Genomic DNA, 10,521 nt, shown 5'->3' with positions numbered 1-10,521 from the left:
ACGTTGATACTAATGTTTTCAATAGAAGAGTAAATTGAATCTTCACTATAGTAGGAGAGACAGACACCCGCAAAGCCTCTCATAATAACTTTCAGTAGCATCATTGATGAAATCCACAATATACCCATCACTTAAAACATTCTTATCATGGTTCATATGCATAGAAGTATCATTAAATTTGGCATAAGAAGAGTTATTCTCATTAATAGTAATTGGAGCAAGATTATTATCAAGAATTTGAACATGGTAAACAAATTGCATATTAAGGGAATTTTTTTTGGTAATCCAATCATGACTATGACAAGTTTCATAAGGATAGTTAGAACCTATATCATAGCATTCTTTATAATAATCATCAGAGATCGGAGGCACAGTGTCATCATAGGAAATAGAATAGTTATTTTTCACAGTCGGTTTATCTGTGTCCACACCATCATTGTTATTAGAAGGAGATGTATCAAGAACATAATGACCAGTAGCTAAAGGATTTTCAAACACCTCTTCCCCAAGCTTAGAGCTTTCTATATCATTATGGGAGGTAGCATGGATAGCACTGACACTATGGCAATTATTATCATTATCATTTTCAGAATTAGTTTCCCAGAGATTTGCAATATCAAAAGTAGTGTGCTCATTCAAATCATGATTGCTAATGTATGTAAAGGGCATAGGAAAATCATCGTATTCAGATTCATTATCACAATAATCATTAGGAGCAACATACTTACGGTTACCTAGCGTTATCTCATTCACGCGGGGATACGCCGTTACCTCTTTCTTTTTATTCTCCTTCTTCTTCTTCTTCATTCCCTTTTTCTTCTTCTCCTTCTCTTCCTTCTCCTCGTTCCCTTCTTTAGGAGGAAGAGGCTTGAAGGGTGGCTTGTCCGCATAACCTGATTTACTTTCAGAAACAATAGAAGAAACTTGGGAGGATCCCTCCTTTTCATTAATTAGTTGAAAACACACAGCGGTCCTATCATATTTTGGCAGGGTGTCATCTTCTAAAATATTTTGTATGTAAGTATTTGTATGGCTATTATCAATGCAATAAGAAAAACACCCATGCAGGACATCATCAATATCAAGATCACTCATATGTAACAAAGAGATTTTTCTTGACAGTTCTTCACACCCCAAAAATAAAGTAAGTTCATCATGCTGATTAGGAGTAATTTCATCGTCACAATACAAATTTGCAGCACTCATTGGGTTCAAATTATCATTGGAGGAGCATTGAAAATTAAAATGACCCACTTCATGGCAAACTTCACAAATAAAAGGATAGAGGGCACAAACTATTTTACCAAGATCATCTAAAGCCCTAAACCACTTTCTAGTTTTTTCATTAGCATGATGGATACAATATTCATCTTTGATTTGATTAATTCCACAAGGTCTATGTATTCCACAAAAATTAACATGCTTATAAGAAATAGCATTCTTAGGAGTTTGAGCATGCTTATTGCAATAATTAACAACAATTTCATTCTTCATGCAAGCCTCTTTAAAAGGTTCATGATACTTATCAAAATTCTTTTTAGGCAATTCAAAATGAGAAGCAAAGGCTTTATAAAGATTTGCAGCAACTTGAGAGTCAAGACCATAAGTAGCACTCATATTTCGAAATTTATCGGTATCCATAAAAGCTTCAATGCATTCATAATCATAATTTATACCTGACTCTTTACCTTTGTCGTTCTCCCATCCTTCAGCGTTCTCCTCAATCCGATCAAGAAGATCCCACCTAGCTTCAACCTCCTTGCTTGTGAAAGATCCCTCCGAACAGGCATCCAGATAGTCCTTGTGTTGTCCTAAAAGCCTCGCATAAAAATTATTAACAATAACATTACGGGGGAGCTCATGAATGGGACATTTGAGCATTAGTGACTTCAATCTCCCCCACGCTTGAGAAATACTCTCTCCATCACGAGGATAAAAGTTATAAATATAATTCCTATCAATATGCACTTCATGAGGAGGATAAAATTTAGAATAAAAGAGAGAGGTACAATTTCCTCCCAACCAAGAGAATGACTATTCTCCAACAATTTATACCAATGCGCTGCTTTACTAGACAGCGAAACAGAGAATAGCTTCTTCTTCACTTCATCCATAGAGATACATGCACACTTGAATAACCCGCATAATTCATGCAAAAACTGTAAATGATCTCCAGGATGGACAGTTCCATCCCCTTTATAGCGGTTATCAATAACACGTTCAATAATTTTCATGGGTATCTTGAAAGATGTACTTGCAGTTGGTGGATTTAAAGTATCACAAGCATTATTAGAGTTATCGCATATGGGAGATAAAGCATTATCAGAACAATTTTCTCCCCTAAAGATGGGAAGCCAAAAAGATCACAGAAACTAGCTTCCCCAAGCTTAGACTTATTCATAGTATTAGCAGTGATTGCGTTCATACCAATAACATTGTTACTAGCATGCAATTGAGGTTCCATAGGTTTTTTAATTTTCGCATCACACAATTCATGTCTTAGCTTAGGAAATAAATTAAGAAGCTCATAGTTATATTCCATTATGCCTAACTAGTGTAAAACAAGAAACAAAAAGATGCAATTGCAGGATCTAAAGGAAATAGCTTCGAGCACAAATACAACGGCGCCAGAAAAGTACTGCGTACACGGAGCCGTAGTATGAGTGCCTTTTACCTTTCCTCCCGGCAACGGCGCCGGAAAATAGCTTGATGTCTCTTTGGAGCTTCTATTCTTGTAGACAGTGTTGGGCCTCCAAGAGCAGAGGTTTGTAGAACAGCAGCAAGTTTCCCTTAAGTGGATCACCCAAGGTTTATCGATCTCAGGGAGGAAGAGGTCAAAGATATCCCTCTCAAGCAACCATGCAACCACAAAGCAAGAAGTCTCTTGTGTCCCCAACACACCAAATACACTTGTCAGATGTATAGGTGCACTAGTTCGGCGAAGAGATAGTGAGATACAAGTAATATGGATGAGTATGAGTGATAATAGCAATCTGAATAAAATATGGCAGCGAGTAAACATTCAACAAAACAGTAGACAAACGGAGATTCGATGCTTGGAAGCAAGGCCCAGGGATCCTGCTTTCACTAGTGGACACTCTCAACAATGATCACATAATAGGACTACTCTACACCCTCTTGTTGGATGATGAACATCATTGTGTAGGATTACACGAACCCTCAATGCCGGAGTTAACAAGCTCCACAATATTCAATGTTCATATTTAAATAACCTTAGAGTGCAAGATAGATCAACACAACCAAACCAAGTACTAACATAGCATGCACACTGTCACCATCACACTATGTAGGAGGAATAGATCACATCAATACCATCATAGCAATAGTTAACTTCATAATCTACAAGAGATCATAATCATAGCCTACGCCAAGTACTAACACGGATGCACACACTGTCACCATTACACCGTGCAGGAGGAATAAAACTACTTTAATAACATCACTAGAGTAGCACATAGAATAGTAGTGATACAAAACTCATATGAATCTCAATCATGTAAAGCAGCTCATGAGATTATTGTATTGAGGTACATGGGAGAGAGATTAACCACATAGCTACAGCGGAGCCCTCAACCTCGGGGGTGGATTACTCCCTCCTCATCATGGAGGCAGCGATGGCGGTGAAGATGGCGGTGGTGACGGCGGTGGAGATGGCTCCGGGGGCAATTCCCCGTCCCGGCCAGGTGCGGAGCAGAGTTCTGTCCCCCGAATTGAAGTTTCGCGACGGTGGCGGCGCCTGAGTCTTTACGGAGTTTCGTCAATTGGTACTGCGTTTTTAGGTCGAAAGGGGTTTTATAGGCGAAGAGGCGGCGCAGGAGGGCTGACAGGGTGGCCTCACCCTAGGCCGGCGCGGCCAGGGTCTGGCCCGTGCCGCCTTATGGTGTGGTGGCCCCCTGGCCCCTCTCCGACTCTTCTTCGGTGTTCTGGAGCCTTCCGGGAAAAATAGGAGGTTTGGCGTTGATTTCGTCCAATTCCGAGAATATTGCCCGAACAGCCTTTCTGGAACCAAAAACAGCAGAAAACAGCAACTGGCCTTTCGGCATCTCGTCAATAGGTTAGTTCCAGAAAATGCATAAATATGACATAAAGTGTGAACAAAACATGTCGGTATTGTCATAAAACAAGCATGGAACATCAGAAATTATAGATACGTTGGAGACGTATCAAGTCTCACCCTTGAAGAGATTCCAAAGCCTACAAGAGGAGGCTCTTGTTGCTGCGGTAGACGTTCACTTGCCGCTTGCAAAAGCGCGTAGAAGATCTTGATCACGATCGGTTCCGGTGCCACGAACGGGCAGCACCTCCGTACTCGGTCACACGTTTGGTTGTTGATGAAGACGACGTCCACCTCCCCGTTCCAGCGGGAAGCGGAAGTAGTAGCTCCTCTTGAATCCGACAGCACGACGGCGTGGTGTCGGTGGTGGTGGAGAAGTCCGGCGGAGCTTCGCTAAGCGTGCGGGAAGTGGAGGAGCGGGGCGGCTAGGGTTTGGGGAGAGGGGGGCGCCGGCCACTATGGGGTGCGGCCACCTTGGTGGTGTTTGAGGTGGCCGGCCCCCTCCCCCTTGGCCCTCATTATATAGGTGGAACCCCAAGAGTTGGTCTCCAAGTCTTCGAATAAGACCCGAACCAAAAACCTTCCATATGGAGGGGAAACCTAGCCAAGCTAGGACTCCCACTAGAGGTGAGAGTTCCACCTCCCATATGGGGGGGTGGCCGGCCCCCTAAGGGGGAGTCCACTTGGGACTCCTCCCCCACTAGGGTTGGCCGGCCATGGAGGTGGAGTCCCATGTGGACTCCACCTTCCTTGGTGGTTTCTTCCGGACTTTTCTAGAACCTTCTAGAACCTTCCATAGAACCTTCCGCGTCAATTTAATTCACATAAAATGACATCCTATATATGAATCTTATTCTCCGGACCATTCCGGAACTCCTCGTGATGTCCGGGATCTCATCCGGGACTCCGAACAAATATTCGAACTCCATTCCATATTCAAGTACTACCATTTCAACATCCAACTTTAAGTGTGTCACCCTACGGTTCGTGAACTATGCGGACATGGTTGAGTACTCACTCCGACCAATAACCAATAGCGGGATCTGGAGATCCATAATGGCTCCCACATATTCAACGATGACTTTAGTGATCGAATGAACCATTCACATACAATACCAATTCCCTTTGTCACGCGATATTTTACTTGTCCGAGGTTTGATCTTCGGTATCACTCTATACCTTGTTCAACCTCGTCTCCTGACAAGTACTCTTTACTGGTACCGTGGTATGTGGTCTCTTATGAACTCATTCATATGCTTGCAAGACATTAGACGACATTCCACCGAGAGGGCCCAGAGTATATCTATCCGTCATCGGGATGGACAAATCCCACTGTTGATCCATATGCCTCAACTCATACTTTCCGTATACTTAATCCCACCTTTATAGCCACCCATTTACGCAGTGGTGTTTGGTGTAATCAAAGTACCTTTCCGGTATAAGTGATTTACATGATCTCATGGTCATAAGGACTAGGTAACTATGTATCGAAAGCTTATAGCAAATAACTTAATGATGAGATCTTATGCTACGCTTAATTGGGTGTGTCCATTACATCATTCATACAATGACATAACCTTGTTATTAATAACATCCAATGTTCATGATTATGAAACTAATCATCCATTAATCAACAAGCTAGTTTAAGAGGCATACTAGGGACTTCTTGTTGTCTACATATCACACATGTACTAATGTTTTGGTTAATACAATTATAGCATGATATATAAACATTTATCATAAACATAAATATATAAATAATAACCACTTTATTATTGCCTCTAGGGCATATCTCCTTCAATATTTAGATTGAACATGGTAGAGCCTTGTTCAAATCATCATGAAATGGGTAGCCTGCTGAAAACTTACTTTTGAGCCAGCGGTACCTACACAGATAAAAGAAAGATCACTGCTATGGAGTGTGAGATGCAAGAAAACAACAAGTACCAAAGAATACATCTTCTACATGGCCATCTTGTACTTTGAGCACTATCAATTTTTTGAATGCCTAAGGTAGAATTTTTTTCCTATTAAACAAAAGGTCATAAGCAGATAGTTTAAGAGGTTTTAACGACGAATACAGTTAACAACAATGATCATAAACAGGTTGGGATATTGAATTCTACTTCTTAGCATAATATTTTATTATTGCAGTACTTATTTCTTACTCGTTGTACAAATTATTAATGTACACACAAAACGAGAGCATGGGCACCTGGACCAGCAAGAATGACAACACATGCCAGGGTGAATTGTCCTTCAACACACTGAGGCTTGGACACTGGCCCCTAACTGACAACTTCCTAAAGAAAAACCAAAACATAAAGATGAAGTAACTAAGAAGCAATGATCATGTCTTTTATCACAAAATAAGAAGCAATGATCATACCTGGAATACAAATAAAACAGGAGCACGCTGATGGTGGATAAGCAATTCTGAAAAGTACTTTCCAAACTTTTAAGTACATATAACTCCCGTTGATAATCTTTACAAATCCAAGTTAATATCTCTCAGCAATAAAAACCTTCTTCAATATATTGAAGATTCACATACGCTTGCACATAATCATCACGGGGTGCTTTGCTGAACAAGATATTTGCTGGAAATGACCTGCATGAAATGCTAAATACAGGTACAACGCAAACAAAATGAAATAATTATAGGGTACGCAGAGAAAGACAGTGGAAACAAATCTTAACCATTGAAAAAATAACAAGTTAACTTACCCTCCAAAGATTTGCATTTATATTTGCATTTATAGTTGCAGATGTGACAATCAGCTTAAAATCCCTTAGTTGTGCAACAACCTTCTTCAACACAAAGCTTCAACATTGATGAATCTTTTCATGTACTTCATCCATGACGATGATATTGCATAAAGAGGAGGAGACGCGTCACTGCAGCAAGCAATATTTCGAGACTGAGGTGCATGGATATCACAAGCTTTATCAGCACTACAGGAGAACAAGGGCAAGTTAATCACAACTAATTATCGGGCATGTGACCAACTATATGTAACACGAAAACAAGGTTAGTAACCTGTGTGCATAGTCTAAATGTACCTAGTCAAAGGCAACGCACATTCCTTCCCCATCTCCTCTCAGACGAGCTCAGGATCTGCTGTAAGCCTGTAACTGAAACTGCATCGTGTGCACTTGTAATACAAAGTGTGTTGAATCTCAGCCCTGCTTTCAAGTTCATATTAAAATCAACACAACCGCGTGCTTCATAACTGGAGCTGGACCATGCCATTGGGGCGTGATCACCTGGAGTTGAGCACCACAGTCATCCCAGGTCGTCGGAAAGTTAGGCGAGGAGGCGACGGAAGTTGTAATGTGGAAGGGGCGCCGGGGTGGCCGTACCTGTACTCCTGTGTGGCATGCATGAGCAGCGCCGCGAAGGTTGGCCGGCCGAGAAGGTCCGCCCGCACGGCGAACCGCTCCACGGGCCCGCCCTCCTGCTGACACTCACCGGCACATGCCCCTCTGGCACCAGCGCGCCGCCGTGGACGTAATCTAAGTAGAGCTCCCCGGGCACGTCCGCGGCGGCGGCGACATCGGGGATCCTGGCAGACGGTGCCGAGTCACGGAACTCCCCATGGCGTTCCCGAGGACGAGGCACACCGGGAGGAGGTCGCCCTCCCTCGTGATGCTGCCCCACCCTTTCTCCATGTCGACGACCAGCGAGGAGGGACTTGAGGGAGGGTACTGGGAAGAGGAGGAGTCCATGGCGACCGAGGAGGAGGTGGAGGAGGAAGCAGCCAGGCGATGTACTGTCGCGCGTCTCATCTGACCCGTGGGAGGCGGCGGCGGGGGAGCAGGTCGGGGTACCCTGGGGAATTGGAAGATGGAACGAGGGACGAGCGATACACGAGGGATGCTTTGTGATGGGCCTGGCCCAACTTGGTGGAGCGACGACAGAAGCTAGCAGAAAATGAGGACGAAAGCTAGCAGAAAATGAGGACGAAGAACGTATTGGCAGAATAAGGAACCAATTTAGTCTTTTTAAGTAGTAGAGAAAGCACCGTCGTGCAGATTTAAAGGAGCTCCCTAGATCCTGCCATGCCTCTATGCTAGAACTCTAATTTTCGCCATATATCATGGTCCTAAGTTTAAATTAATCATGCATATATTTATTTCTCAAAACCACAATTAAATTATCAATATTTAATGAGTTAGTTTTATTGGCAGATTTGCCGAAGAAAGATCTTGTTATGGCCTAGGTTGGATGTGATATATATCTGGTGAAATTCACTAACGATCTTTTGTTACAAAATGAGAGTTGTTTATTAGTTTGTAAATCTACAACTCACTCACATCTACATGTGTTACAATCATATATTTTAGAGCTTGTTAGATAAAAGATATTTTGTTGTTATTTAAAGATCTCCAAGCATGTGTGGGCATGGATGGTAGGCAATAATTATTAGTTAAATGGCATGACGGAAATAGATTAAGAAAATCAACCTTGTTGTAAAAATGAGAATAGATGTATTTCCTCCCTCCCAGAAACATGTTTTAGAATCAAAATTTAGATGTATCTAGATCAGGGTTTTCCCGAGCCGGTATTTTTTATATTTGGGCAGAAACAGGTTTTACCGGTTACCATCGAAAACAAATAATACTGAACGAAATTTTCCTGTATTCAAATAATTTTCTAAATGTTTTTTATAAAATTTTGAAAAAATAGTAAATTTGTTTGGCAAATATTGGCCGATATTTAGATGGTATTTCTGGAAGATACAATTGCCCACATGTATTTTTTTTCCTACCAAGAAAAACTCATAAACAATATGCTAAATAATGTCATATATATCTAATTTTAGACAAATCTAAGAGATGTTGCATAGGATGGGTAGACTGCAGTATATGACATACATGACAGTTTTCTTGTTTTTTAAGATACCATGATTTTTTTTTGTGTTCATGGAGGATGCCATTCATAACATGGTTCGGTCGGTCTCCTTCTCACGTGTTATAGTTCGTACACAATCTTTAAATCTCCTTCTCAAACGGACGAAGGTTCATGTTACATAAAACCATTAAATCCTAGCCGTACATTTTAGATCTAACTGACAAAATAATTAGAATGATGTGGTTTACCGTGGCGCCTCTATTTCCGACCACGTATTGTGCATTTCTCTTAATGTGAGAAATATATCGTTGGTACTTATTTGTGAAGATAGAAAATTGTTAGTCTTTGCATCCAGTATAAACGAAAAGGGCATGCTGAAAACTCCCACAAAGTATTTCTAGGCATCTGTTTTCTTTCTATTTTTACACAAGGGGGTTGATTTAAACCTAGCACCTCCTGGACTCAAGTGAAGATACTCTACCGACACTATAAATATTATGCTAAAATCCTGCTTGTTTAATATAACTAATCGCCTTTAATTTATAGATACATGATTAGCATCTCTCTTATAAAACACTATACTGACGAACATATATGTAGTTTGTATAGGAGATTAGATCGCCATGTTGACATTAGTATTTATGTCATGTGATATCCTCATGCAAGGTTAAAGTTTGAATATTCCGTTGTTTCGCCTTTCATATGAATGGAAAGTATTTTTTTAGAATCAAATGGATGTAAAGTTACCGGTGCATTATTGTTAGACCATGCTTAAATGCGCTTACACAAAACTATTGATACTGGTGCACTAAAAATAAGGTACACATGATTAATAAAACTACAACGATCAATTGATTAATACAACCGACTCTCGGGCACAAAACATGCTCGATTACAACGTGAACCCTGAAGTGATGTGGAAGTATACAAAAAAGAAATTCTTAGCAAAAGTGTGGTGGGCAATTTGATCGATCAAAACTATCTTCCCTATGTAGCATGTACTCTTCTTACCATAAATTTCTAATTAAATCCAGCAAAAAGTTCTTAGCACACTTTAAATAATTTGGAGACTCCACATGGTTTAAAACAAAACTGTGACACGTTTCCTTTATATACAAATAGTGAAAAACAGGCCTACAAAGTTATAATTACGTAATTAATATTTTTATCAAATAATATGTAACTGCTAAATTAATTTACGTGATGTGGCTTAACGTGGTGGTTCTATTAAACAGGTGTACAAAAGTATTTCCGCTTATATACATGGTACGGTGAGATGAGTTTTTTTTGGAAAGGAATACAGTAGGGGAAGCCCCTACAGTTGTTTTTTTAAATAATAAGAACCTAATTCTGCGTCCTTGGGAATTTGAACCTGGGTGGCTAGGTTGTACATCCACTTCCCTAACCGAATGAGCTAGGCTCACTACTTGTGATATGAGTTGCCCTCCATATTTGATACATATGATTTTTTATGGAACGTGTCAAACGTAATTACACAGTTACGTGAATATTAGTTTTTTGTTAAATCATAGCAGTAAATTTAAGATCTAACATGTAAAATAATACCGGTGATGTGGATTAACGTGGTATC

The 10,521-nt window shown here is 40.6% G+C and overlaps 1 long non-coding RNA gene across 1 annotated transcript; it reads right to left on the bottom strand.

Moving 5' to 3' along the window:
• Positions 1 to 6,469: 6,469 nt before the first annotated feature.
• LOC127338055 (uncharacterized) lies at positions 6,470 to 7,230 on the bottom strand. Its single transcript, XR_007874176.2, has 3 exons — positions 7,139 to 7,230; positions 6,803 to 7,030; positions 6,470 to 6,698 (listed from the first exon to the last, which is right to left on the bottom strand). It is a non-coding gene; the product is annotated as an uncharacterized lncRNA (long non-coding RNA).
• Positions 7,231 to 10,521: the final 3,291 nt, after the last annotated feature.

The sequence above is a fragment of the Lolium perenne genome, chromosome 3, assembly GCF_019359855.2.
Source record: "Lolium perenne isolate Kyuss_39 chromosome 3, Kyuss_2.0, whole genome shotgun sequence".
Classification (NCBI taxonomy): Eukaryota; Viridiplantae; Streptophyta; class Magnoliopsida; order Poales; family Poaceae; genus Lolium; species Lolium perenne.
The sequence above is the reverse complement of the archived record's forward strand: the minus strand, read 5'-3'. Positions and strand labels throughout refer to the sequence as shown.